This window comes from Equus przewalskii, chromosome 4 (assembly GCF_037783145.1).
Source record: "Equus przewalskii isolate Varuska chromosome 4, EquPr2, whole genome shotgun sequence".
Classification (NCBI taxonomy): domain Eukaryota; kingdom Metazoa; phylum Chordata; class Mammalia; order Perissodactyla; family Equidae; genus Equus; species Equus przewalskii.
Window position 1 is genome coordinate 76,289,274 of NC_091834.1, and position 14,278 is coordinate 76,303,551.

Genomic DNA, 14,278 nt, shown 5'->3' on the forward strand with positions numbered 1-14,278 from the left:
ATGAAATTCCCAGTTCAAAAAAGATGCAAAAACAAAAACAAGTGAAACAAGAGTAAGCACAAGAAGGGAATGATCAAAGATAAAAGTAAAAATCAACAATATAGAGACTGGGAAACAGCTGATATATAATTGCTAAATAAAAAAGATATTTTTCGGTAAAAATTCTTTAAAAAGACCAATTACTAAATAAAGAAAAAGAAGAAAACATAAATACTAAAAAATAAGAAAGGACAAGGGGGAAGTAATCATTAAAATGGAACACTTTTTTCTTTTTTAATTCTAAGATCTCTCTGCAACATATTTGAAACTTGAAATGGTCATTTCCTAGGGAAATACAATTTGTCAAAATTGACCCTACTGTGGTTCAAAAACGTAAGAAGACTAATTTTCATATAAGAATAAAGAAATTTATCAAGACATTTCTTCACAATAAATCACCAAGCCCAGATGATTTCAAAGGAAACTTCTATCAAAATTTTAAAGGCTAAATAGTCCCAATGCTTTTCAAACTTTAGGAAAATGAAAGAAAATGTCTAATACTTTTTGTGAAGTAAATATAATTATACGTAAACCTGATAGTTAAAAAATGTTAATTACACACAAATATCACTTATTAATATTGAATCAAATGTTCTAAAAATATATTGTATATGTAATATGTTGTATTAACAGAATATAACACCTCAATAAGAAGCTGATATGCCACGACCAAGTGGGATTTATTCTAGGAATACAATGTTGATACAATGCTAGGAAATCTACTAATATAAAATGCCACATGTGTCAGAGATCCCCAAGACCAACCCCTGGTGGATTTGCTAGGAGGACTCAGAGAATTCAGCATAGTCGTATTCATGGTTTTGTCTTATTGCAGTGAAAGGATAGAAAGCAAAATCACCAAAAGGAAAAGGCAAATGGGGCAAAGTTCAGATGAAACCAAGTACAAATGTCCAAGAGTCCCTCCTAGGGGAGTCACACAGGCCAAACTTAATTCCCTCAGGAAGAAGTTTTGCCAACACATAAAGTATTGTCTTCCAGGGAAGCTCATTAGGGATTTAAGTTTCTGTGGAGGCTGGTCACACACGCACCCTCTGCCTAGTGTGTATCAAAATTCCAGACTCCTAGAAGAAAAGAAGGGAGTTCAGCATTGTTTGTACAGTATAGACAGAGTGAGCCTGACTTATCCATTAGAGTGATGGTAATACTCCCAAAATCCAAGTTCTCAGAGGCCAGTCAAGGGTCAAACTTATAAGCAGGCCTTTCAAATAATAGCAATCAGGTCTCCCATGTTAACTCTTTTCTGCACACTATATTTATAGATGTAAGAAGAAAATCATCTGATTGTCTTCACATATGATGCAAAGACCTTTGCATAATGCATAACTCATTCCTGGGAGGAATAATCCCTCAAGGAAATAGTAATTGAGGTTTAGTTTCTTAACATGACACATGTAATTTATACAATCTTAACCTTAAAACTGGTATCTTACTAAATGCAGAAACATGAGTGATATTTCCAATAAGATAAAAGAAAGGCACCCTGCTATCCCTATTAATAGTCAACACATTAGTGGATGTTGGCCAAATGAAAAATCCAAAACAGAAAACACTGGGTCTAGATGGGTTCATTGGTGAATTCTATCAAAATTTAAGGAAGAAATTATAACCATTCTCTACAATCTCTTTAAGAAGATAGAAACAGAGGAAATACTTCCTAACTCATTCTATGAGGCCAGCATTACTCTAGTACCAAAACCAGGTAAAGACATGATAAGAAAAGAAAACTATAGACCAATATATCTTTCATGAACAAAAATCCCCCACAAAATATAAGCAAATTGAATCCGATAATATATAAAAAAGAATTATACACCATGACCAAGTGAGATTTATCTGAGATATGTAAGACTAGTTCAATATTGGAAAACCAATTAATGTAATCCATAACATCAACAGGCTGAAAAGAAAAATCACATGATCATATCAATAAATATGGAAGAAGCATTTGACAAAATCCAACACCTATTCATGAACAAAACTCTTAATAAACAAGGAATAGAGGGGATCTTCCTCAATTTGATAAAGAGTATTTACAAAAAACCTATAGCTAATATCATATTTAGTGATGAGAGACTCAAAGCTTTTCCACTAAGATCAGATACCAGGCAAGGATATCCCCTGCCACCACTCCTTTTCAACATCATACTGGAACTTCTGGCTGATGCAATCAGACAAGAAAAGGAAAAAAAAAGATATACTGATGGAGACAAAAGATATAAAACTATCTTTGCAAGTTACATGATTGTCTATGTAGAAACCTGAAAGAATTGACAAAAAAACTCCTTGAACTAATAAGCAATTATAGTAAGGTTGCAGTACACAAAGTTAAGATACAAATGTCAATCACTTTTCTATATAAGATCAATGAACAAATGGAACTTGAGATTAAAAACACAATATCATTAACATTAGCACACAAAAACATGATATACTTAGATATAAATCTAACAAAACATGTACAAGATCTATATGAGGCAAATCAAAAACTCTGATGGAGGAAATCAAAGAACTAAATAAATAGAGGTATATTCCATGTTCATGGCTAGAAAGACTCAATATTCTTCCCGAATTCCCAACTTAATTTATAGATTTAATGCAATCCCAATAAAAATCCCAGCAAGTTATTTTGTAGACGTCAACAAATTGATTCTAAAATTTATATGGAAAGGCAAAAGACCCAAAATAGCTGACACAATGTTGAAGGAGAAGAACAAAAATACAGGACTAACACTAGCTAACCTCAAGACTTACTATAAAGCTACAGTAATTAAGAGAGTGTGGTATTGATGGAAGGACAGATTAATAGATCAAGATAACAGGCTTAAGAGCCCAGAAATAGACCACCATAAGTATAGTCAACTAATCTTTGACAAAGGAGCAGAAACAATACAATGGAGCAAAGATCAACTTCCTCTCAATTTTGCTGTGAAACAAAAACTGCTTAAAAAAATAAAGTCTTAAAACACACACAAAATTACTCTAAAAAATGGGAAAAGATAAGCAGAATTTATTTAAAAAATACAGAGGCCCTTAAATATACGAAAAGTTGTTTAACCTTGGTTATAATAAGAGAAATGTAAATAAAAATTATGCTGAGGTATCGTTCACTTTAAAACTGGCAAAATTTAGATAGATTACATAGATGGACAGATAGGTGATAGACAGATAGATATTAGAGATATTACAGCTCACACTGTGGTAAGGCTGTTTGGAAAAAGACACTCCCATAAATTGCTGAGGGAGGACAATTTGTACAACCCTAAGGAAGGGAATTTGGTAATATCCAACAAATTTATATTACCTTTTGACCCAGTAATCTCACTTCCACAGATCTAACCAAGAGATACAGCCTCATTAAATATCTATATCTATATATTCATTACAGCATTGTTTGTAATTTAAAAGTTATGAGAAATTAGCTAAATGTCCAAACATAGGAGATTACCTAAATCAGTCATTTATATAGACACAATAGTGTACAATGAAGCTGTAAAAATAATGAGAAACATCTTTTTTGAACTAATATAGAATGATTCTGGGGCATATTTTTAAGTGGAAAAAAATAAAGTTAAAAAGAATATCTATAATGTGTGCCATGTTGTGTTAAAAAAGAAGAGAGGAGCAGTGATAAGAAAATATGCTAGTGCCTCCTCTCTGAAAAGAAAAATGGGAGTACTAAACCAGAGCTGTATAGGATTGGTTACCTATAGGGAGATGGATGAGAACATAGTGGAAAGAACAGAAGGAATGAAGGAAGTCATGCTGTGTCAGTTCTATGAATATACATTTTGGTATGGTTCTAATTATTAGAACTATATTAATGTTTTACATGGTAGAGAGAAAACAAAATCAATAAAAACAATGAACAATTCTGGCAAAGGTACCATAAAATGGAATTCAAACAGAAACGGATGTACCTAAACTGAATTCACATAAATGATAACCACCCTCACCCTGAAGGGAGAGAAAGAACTAACACAAGTAAATCCTGAGCACTGCATTTGGACTATATGCCCTCAAGTTAAATACAAACAAGCTTTTAAACAAATATTAAACTCTACTCAGTAGGATTCTTTTCGTAGAATTCACGTTGACAATTCTGAAACTTTTTGTGCATTCTAAGATTGAGCAATGAGTTAAATATATTGTGAATAATGGGATTATATTTCTCTCTGTTACGATTCTTCCCTAATTTCTTCTCTCTGTCTTTTCGTGTACCATCTGTTTCTTTTTATTCTATTTGAAATTTTGGAATATTTTCTCTTTGTTTTGTATGATTTTATTAATTTTTTTTGTTGCATTGACTTTTTTATTTTGTGGATATTATCTTTATGTGCCTTTCCAAGTCTTGTCTTCCATTACACAACTACATTTTTAAAATTAAGAAATTGGAATTTTTAAGTTCTATAAGGTTATGTTCTTTTTATTCTATTAGTTTTATCAACATAACACTTACATGTCCATCTGGATATCTTTCTTTTAAACTCTTCTGGCCCCTTACCCAGCTTGTGGGTTTGTGTGGACTTAATTTCAAATCATGTAAGATTGCTTAGTGCACAAGAAAGTCAGTATATAGTGTTCATTTAGCAGAGGTAGATTGATTGGCAAAGGGAAAAAGAAAGACATACAGTGAAAAATAGGAAGTCTGCTGCAATTCCTTTGACAAGTTGGGGCATCCCTTATGAAGAGTACTGAGGGGGCCTCCATTCTCAAGGATAAACAGGGATGGATGTACCTCAAACCAGCACTACAAACCTTGTTCTCTACTAGTGGCATCAATGAAAGAATTTGATTGTTCCAGTACTGTGTGTACCAAGTAGGCAAAAACGCTGTCTCCTCACTTAGTGATCTGGCTGCTGTCCTTGGAAAACCAGGGGACATGCAGTCTTCATTGTGGGCTCCTAATATTATAGAGTCAGAATTTTCTCCAAGTCACTGAGTTTGCATCCATTTTCATCCCCACTTTCTCCGTCACTATAAATAGTAGCATCCTACAATGCAAACTTTTCTCAAGGATTTGAGAACGGAGTTCTACATGGTCTCTTCTGCAGATTCTCACAGTCAGCAATGATAACGCTAATATCGTGTTCCTTTTAGCAGAAATTGAGAGGGGAGAAGATCGACAGCATGCAAACAAAACCCCTTTGCTGTCTGAAAATCCATTCCTTCATTCACTCATTACCTTAAAAATATATATTATGTGTTCACTTTGAGGAGGAAATGTTTTGCAATCTAGGGAGAGAGCAAGGAAAAAACTTAACAAATGTATTTGCCCTCTTGGAGCTTACTTTCTATTATTTGGGAGAGATGAACCACTAAAAAAAGAATTAAAATATATAATATTTGACTACTGATAAGTGTTATGGAGAAAAACAGCAGAGGAAAAGGTTGAGGAGTACAGGGTGGAGGGGGTTGTGGTCAGGGAAAGCTTCACTGGGAAGTGACAATTGAGAAAAGACTTGAAGCGGGTAGGGAGTGAATACGTAGGCCCTGAGAAGGCACCATCTTCTAGGGAGCACCTGGGCCAAGGAAGTGTGTACACTTGAAATTAGTGAATTTCTAGAAATTAAAGAAAGAATAAAGTCTCTTGTATAATCTATGGAATGTAAGTGAATCTAAATTTAACTTTGTTCTTATTAAAAAAGATAAATTAAGCTCAATAATATGAAATAGAAGATTAGGAGGGTGCAATTAAGCCTAACAGTTAAATTAGTGGAACTTAAAAAAAAGGTTTAAAGGTAAATTAAAACTGTTCTGCATAGACAAATAAAATAGACAAATATCTAAAAAGTCAGTAGAGAAAGTAAACCAAAATAAAGACTGAGAGAAGAAAAAATATATAATCACAACAGAACAAAGACTAAAAGAAATATAGCAACACTTGGAAATTTAGAGGAAATGAACAGTGTTCAAGAAATGACTTAAGTTGATGTAAAAAGCCTAGAACACCTGGACGTACAATAATAATTGTATTCAGCTTCAGAAAGGCTTTTAAAAATACCCATTAGTAAATACGGTACCAGGCCCATATGATTTTGGAGGAGTTTTAGTTAAGTTTCATAGAATGGAAATATTCCATGCTACAGAAATGTTTACAGCCCACCAAAAAATATCAGTACATCATTATGGTAACACCAAAGCTTGACAAATATAGTTTTGTCAGAAACAAAATGTACAGAAAAGTTTTAGTTATGAATTTAAATACAAAGAAATTAAGTAACAGCAAATTGAATTCAATAGTGTTTAGATAAAATAATTCACCATGATCAACTAAGGTTTATTGCAAAAATGCACAATATATTTTTTATTCTAGGGATCTTATTAATACAAATTAATCAAAATTATGTTATAAACACATAGGTTAAGTGCTTAAAAAGTATCTGATGAATTTGAGCAAATATTTTAAATAAAAATTTGTTACACTGGATAAGAAAAATGCCCAAACACGATAAAGAATCTTTATCAAAATTTACCGTATCGAAACTTAATCGTACACATCATAAGAAAAGTAAAACACTAGCCATGCGTATCAAAACCAGGACTAAGACATCGGTGCCTCTCATCAACACAATATTTTTAGCATATTCTAAATTTTCTAGCCAGTTCGATAAGAATAGGAAAAGGAATTCGTAGCATAGATACTTTGTGAGCAATAATTCTTATGAATAGAGAATCTTTAGAAAACTAGAGTGGCTGGATGCAGATTAAGCCTCAGATCACAAAGGTTTCTCTGTGTCTCCAGCTCCCATGTCGCCTCTTCTGGGGATACTCAGATCTCTCCGAGGGACTCCTTGTAGACTTCGGCAGTATGAATTAAATAAACAGTATGTACAGAAAGAAGAAGAAATCTCTGGAGACCATACAACACGTTATAAGACCAGGATAATGCTATGCCTAAAAGCAGGAGTCATTTATTTTATACAAAAACATTTTTGGGTATTGTTTTAATATAGCTACTCCCACATTTAAAACTAAATCTAAAAAACACATTTTAAAATATTTAGACAATTAAAAATGCAAATTTGTCTCATTTATCAAACCAGAATTTTTAGGATAAACCTGGATTTCACATTATCTGTGAAGATAATTACTCCTTTAGTTCTAAATGAAATTCCATTAACTTTAAAAGATAGTTTCTCCCTAAACATGTAAAAAAAATAAAAAACAATTCTACCACATTGATTCCATTTCATTTTGGCATATCAGAATCCACACATAAGCACAGTTTTATCATAGTGTTCGTTTTATTCTGATATTTCCACTTTACCTACACTAAACCACTTTTATCTTTCTATACATTCTTTATAATTATTATATTTAATGTATGCATAGCAGTTTTCAGGATTAGCATATGATGATATAATACTTTAATGTTAGATAATTAGATCATTTCCAAATTTTAGTTTTGTTTAATATATACTATTAACATCTTTGTAATAACAGACTTTTCATTTTTGTTGAATTATTTATTTAAAAATAGAAAAGGGATAATTATAATTTATTGAATTATTAACATTACAAGAATAAGCTAATTATTATATTGAGAATAAACATCTTATGACTCTTGCTGTATGCCATTTTGTTTTACAAAAATGTCTAGTTTGTAAATCCTTCTTATAAGGAACATGTATACTAATTGCACTGCAATATTTCTTAAGTTAGATACTTTTAAAAAATTTCTACTTTATACAGCATAAATACTATTGCAAGTTTGTGTTAATTTGCATTTTCTTATTATTAATGTTGACGGGTGTCAATACTCTTTACTTTCATATCCTTTGGGAATGACAGTTATTTTTTAAGTTGCTTTTTATTATAGGTAGGTACATAGGCAAATTAGATACCTAATTGCATTTATCTAAAATCAGTTGCATTTTCCCAGACAAATGAATTATTAAAACCAAGACTTAAACAGGCAAAAATTATCCTCAATACTATTTTAAAATGCATTTAATCTTGTTCCTTTTGCATTTATTGAGGTTTTATTTCTTAGCTGTAGAGCATAAAAATGTTTCTCATCTTATCAAAGGGATGGATGTCACTGTGGGATTAGATTCTTTAAAGAATATGGCACTTTAATGAGTATGACATATGAGCTCTTACAAGCCTGATTTTTAACAGATCAAGTTAAATTAAATCACAAAGAGACAGGTACCGTATGGTAAGCTCCTAGGAGAATTTACAGTACACTGCTACCCTTATTATAATGATTTCTTATGCTCATTCTTATATGAAAGAAGAGGAAATGAGGAATCATTATGAGCAAAGAAAAAAGCATGGTAGGGAATATTATTAGATTTAACTAAGCCTATGCTCTTGCACTCATCTAATTGAAGCATTTGTGTAGGGCAAATATGGCTAGAATATGGTAAAATCATACAGAATATAAAAATCCTCTTAGTTTTATACCTCCAGTGTTTCCAGTTCATTACTGCCAGAATTATTTTATATGATAGAAATCTGCTTTAAAAATGCAGAAGACCATTGTCTGGCTTTAAGTAAGCTTACCTGTCTTGATCGATACGAATCTCTTCGCCAGCCCTTCTTCTACCAGACTGTGGACTCCAAACCCCCCTCTCTGAATAGGTCATGCCTCAAGTCTTTGCATTTTGCAGATTCTTCTTCTTAGGATGTCCTTTCCCATCTGTATGATTTCCTATTGCTGCTCTAACAAGCGACCACAAACTTCACACCTTAATACAACACAAATTCTTACCTTACAATTCTGGAAAAGTCTAACATAGTTCAGCAGGGCTGTGCAGCACTGGCATCTCCTGAGACTGCTGCCGTGGTCTTGTTCTTTCTTCTTCCGGCCCCTCCCCAAAGGAGCACCTTCCCTTCACCCCACATCTGGGATGTGAACTTCTTGCCTGAGGACTGTAGAGACTACCTAGTTTGAAAATTAAAACCAAGAACCAACAGATTTTTCTCAAAATACCAAATGGTCTATTATTTAAGGGGGCTTAATTTCAGAAGGAAAATGGGCCATCTTGAAAAGAACGACGTACAGGGATCCTACTGGTAAAACTAGAACTTGGGAAACCGTGAAACGTACAACCAGGAAAGGACAGCTGGCTGATGATGTGGCGGCTATCCCAGGGATATAATATAATGCGAAGAACTCTTCATTATAAATGTATCGTTCCGCTGAAACAGTTCTGACCACCAGTGGGAGGCTACTGCCTAGAACTCCCCACAGGTCTCATAAATGGTAATGAAAGCCCAGAAGCAGCTGCTCTTCGGGAACTTGAGGAAGAAACTAGCTATAAAGATGATGTTGCTGAATGTTCTCCCGCTGTATGTATGGATCCAGGTTCGTCAAACTTTACCACATACATCGTGACAGTAGCTATTAATGGAGATAATGCTGAAAATTGAAGACCTAAGCCAAAGCTAAGGGATGGAGAATTCCTGTGCTGTGGTGTAGACAATGCACACATGAAGCCTTTCCTGAAATTTTAAGGCCAAAGGACAACGGCCATGCTTTGTAAATGAGACCGCTAGACCTGCATCATTAAGACTCTCTATTCAGCTTAATGTAGATTTGAAATTAACTTTTTCATTCTAAAAAAAAGCAACAAAGAATGCAAAAAAAGAAAAAGAATCCACGAGTTGAGTGGTAGCTGAAACAATGACAGAACATAAATATCAACCCCTGGGAAGAAGCCAAAAAGATGAGATCATGTTCAAGAAATTGTCAAATCTGGTTCAGCGGTTAGCTAGCACTGAGAACAGAGCAACTATGGGAAAGATGTTGGATGCTACCATGCAGGGAGGTGTACAGCCTCTGACGTGAAAGGGAAGCTAATGCGAATGACAGACACCTGTGTCATTCTAGGATTTTTTTTTTTTGCCTAAAATAAAGTTGATGAAGAATGGGTCCTATCATAAGATTGGCTGTAGGAAAGGTACCGAGAAAACCATTCATAAGGTAGACAGATATTCTGCAGCTTGAGAAGATGGAAGAAGTCACTAGCATCTTCTAGAGGTATACAAGAGTAAACACATATTCCAAACCTTTGCTTACTTGTGGATGCTGGCAGGCAGTGATTGTCCTTCCTATAAGCAACGATCTCAGAAAACATTTATGTATACAGAAAGATTTGAGGAAAACTTACACCTTTGAGAAAGGCACCCTAATTCATAGAGAGCTACTTATGAGTGACATATGGGCTTGCCTCTCAGATTTAACACCTTTTTCTACGGACGTGTTTATCCAACACAATACACCATCTGACCAGGTTTAGATGATTATTGACCATCAGACTCCATTTTTGAACAATTAAATCTCAGTTCTAGGCACATTTGAACTTCACTGTATTTAACGATTGCTAAAATTGGCTATAAGGCAGGGACAATCTATACTGTTACTTAAGATCTAGGGTCAGATTCAGGCTCCCAAAGGGAGATTGAAACCAGTAAGGTTTCCTAGACAACAATCTGAAAATAGTTGAAAAAGAAAAATATTTTTAGGATTCTTTCTTGAGGGCCAGTGTGGTGGCGTAGTGGTAAAATTTATGCATGCCACTTCGGTGGCCTGGGATTCACAGGTTCAGATCCCAGTGCAGACATACTCACTGCTCATCAAACCATGCTGTGCCAGCATCCCACATACAATATAGAGGAAGACTGGCACAGCTGTTAGCTCAGCGACAATTTTCCCCAAGCAAAAATATGAAGATTGGCAATAGATGTTAGCTCAGGGCCAATCTTCCTCACCAAAAAAAAAAAAAAGAGAGAGAGAGAGAGAGAGCTTCTTCCTTGTGTCCAAACTGATCCTTTACCACATGCAGTACCAACACTTGTTTTCCCTGAGACTGCATAGTTTCCCTGCCCCAACATTATAATTCCAGTAGGCCTCTCCTTTCTTCCAAAGAGGAAGCAGAGATAGCCTAGGGATGATTTCACATTCTGTGGACAATGGGTCAGAATACTGATTGACCAACCTTGAAAACATAAAACTCTTTAGAATCAAATATTTTACTTGTTGGCAGAGTAAATAGGGCTCTCTTAAAACTTAATTGAAAGAATGTTTAGTCTGGCCAAGCTCAAGTGGACTTTTGGATCAGAAGCAAAATAAGGGTTTTCTAAATTTCAGTCTCCCCTCACACATTCAAAGTATCGCTCTCACACAAAATAAATATTTTGTGTTCTAATTCACCTGTTTAAGTCTGTGGCCTATTAATAGAAACTTCTAGGTAATATAAAGAGATTAATGATTTTACTTAGGTAAGCAGATTGTATAAAAATTTATACTAACTCTTTAAAACACACTTGAAATAACTTGCCCTTTTGACATGATTTGACTACAGTGTCTTAAAGGCTACAGGATCAGACATATCAACAGTCGCTTTGCATGTGAACCAGGAAATTACTATTTAATAAACATACTCTAATTGCAAAGCTCAAAACGTTACATAATATTTTTAAGTATGTGGCTGTCCTTCACCATGACACTTACTTCGAATGTACTATTTCATTGACTCTATGATTCACCACTATTCTATTTACCACTAAGAACAAAGTCATTTTGCTTTTAAAATATGACACAATTATTTCTTTTACGTTAAAATTTTATTGGGGTGGTGTAAGTGGTTAAGTTCCCACACTCTGCTGTCACAGCCCAGGGTTCGCAGGTTCTGATCCTGGGCAAAGACGTGCACACCTCTCATCAAGTCATTCTGTGGAGGCATCCCACATACAAAATAGAGGAAGATTGGCACAGATGTTGGCTCAGAGACAATCTTCTTCAAGAAAAAAAATATAAATAAATAACAGGAAGATTGGCAACATATGTTAGCTCAGGGCTAATCTTCCTCACCAAAAAAATAAGTAAATAAATGAAATAAAATTTTATTTACTGTTTTTGAAAAAGCATGTCTTGATGGTTAGACATAGATTATAAATTAAAAATACATTATATTTTACATATATTAAAAGGAAACTATAAGTAAAATTTATTGGCTATGGTATGCTTAAATTTTTTTACATTCTGGGACAAACTCATCAGAATCATTTTTCAATTCTTCATCATCAATGTCTGTGTTTATCCACATAATGCTCTTTGCTCAAGAAAGTTGCTGCTTCAACATTCCTAAAAGTTTTTTTTAATATTACATTCATAAGGAAACTGTTAGATGCCTCGGAAATTAAAATCAAGGTGGAGGAGAGAGAAGACAGTAAAGGAAGTGACTAGCTGAATGGAAAATATTGAGGAGAAAATTAGTGATCTAGAAGACTGAGCCAGAGAACCCTCCCTGTAATCAGTGAGATGTTACAAATATAAAGAACATATTTGAGAAAAGTTAGAAAAATGGAGGATATATCAAAAATCCCATCATTCATCAAGTAAGAGTCACAAGAGGAGATAGAGAAAGGAGGTGGATGTAAGAAATAATAGAAGAACTCTTGCTAATTCTGAAGAAAGACAGATTATCAGGTTAAAAGGCCCAATGACTACCAGGCAGAATGTATAGATACATACATCAAGGCACATCTTAGGAAAATTTTACTACAGAGATTAAAATTTTAAAAATGAAAAAATTATCTATAAAAAGTTAGAATTAGAATATATTAGCCTTTTTTAGATATCAAAATCATTGCTTATGACAACAGAGCAATGTCTACAAAAGTTTTTTGGAAAAATTAAGTTGATTCTACAACTCTATACTAACTAATTCAGTGGCCTAACAAGATAAAAACACTTTCAGGTTTTCAAAGACTAAGGAAATTTACTAACCACCAATATTCCTGAAAGAATATTTTGAAATACTTCAATACCAATGAAATAAATTTAAGAAAAATCAAAATAGAAAATTTAAAAATAGTAAAGAGAGGAGAAGAAATCAAAACTTAAAATTCACTCCAAATAATTGCTGATAATTATTGTTAAAAAATTGCCAACGAAATCATCCTTAAAGTTCTCAGTAATTTCATGGATATGTTCATATGACTAATTTTTCCTCTGATCTACTAACATAGTGAAAGCTATTGACAGGTATCCTTACTTCTTAATCCTTTCATCTTAATTTCTTGTTTAGCCAAGTTAGGATATAAAGCTGTGGACTTTCCATTGAATGGTTATTTTGACTTCATAGGTCCTAATGTGTAGTTGTTTTATCATTGTTTTCTACATATTTCCATATGTCAATTTTTAGTTCCTCTTCAATCCAAAGATTATTTAAGGGGGAAGTTTGATTTTTAGAAGATTTTAATTTATTTGTATTTATTAATAGCATGAATATATTCAGTCAAATAGTGTCACTTTATTTACAATTTTAATGATCCTTCATCTTCTCCATCATGTTTCTTTCATGGAGAATCTAGAATTTCCTTTCACCTTTCTTCCCATTCTAGTAATTAAGAAGACTTATAGTCTTTCAAATGAATTTCAGTTTTACAATATTTATATTCTTTACCATAACTGCATTTAGCCTTAGTTCTAAATTTAAAGCTTAACTCTTACTGCAGTGGGAGGTGTCGTTTAGAACCTGATGGATGGGTTTACTCCTTGAGTACTGTCATTTTTATTTCTATTTCTCTCTTTCTTTCTTTTTCTTGCTGAGGAAGGTTCTTCCTGCACTAACTTCTATTGCCAATCTTCCTCTATTTTTTTGTATGTGGGACACCTCCACAGTGTGGTTGGTGGGTGGAATAGGTCTTCCCCTGGGATGCGAACCTGTGAACCCAGGACGCTGAAGCAGAGCACACAGAACTTTAACCACACAGCCACGGGGCCAGGCCGTACTTCTACTTCTTTTTTAATGAATGGCTTAAGTATGAAAAATGATTCAAGTATTTGGATATTGAATATTTATCACACAACAAAAAAACCTCTTCACGTTATATAGTTCTTTTCTTTTGTTTTTAATGTTTCTCTCTCCTCCCTAGACAGCAAGCTATTTAGTGGCAAGGACTATGTATTGTCTTAGTTTACGGATCAAATCTATAACCAAATGTACAGTTCCCTCAGCAATTTGTGAAATAAACCAACAGCTAATAAAACAAAGGAATAAGTAAACTGATGCTAGGTAGATTTTTCCAGAAAATATAATAGATAATACAAAAGTTTAGCATGCACAAACAGAAAAATCACAAAAGTAGGTTCCAAATATACGTACAAATGCAAGAGACCCTATGGTATATACATAAAAATGCTGTGGGTAGAAAAAATAATCTCATTTCTCTTCACTATATTTTAAAAGTAAAATTACGCTCT

At 33.6% G+C, this 14,278-nt stretch overlaps 1 pseudogene; it reads left to right on the plus strand.

The window, feature by feature from the left end:
* The first annotated feature begins 8,969 nt into the window (after positions 1 to 8,969).
* On the plus strand, positions 8,970 to 9,522 carry LOC103552440 (ADP-sugar pyrophosphatase pseudogene; annotated as a pseudogene).
* The last annotated feature ends 4,756 nt before the right edge of the window (positions 9,523 to 14,278 follow it).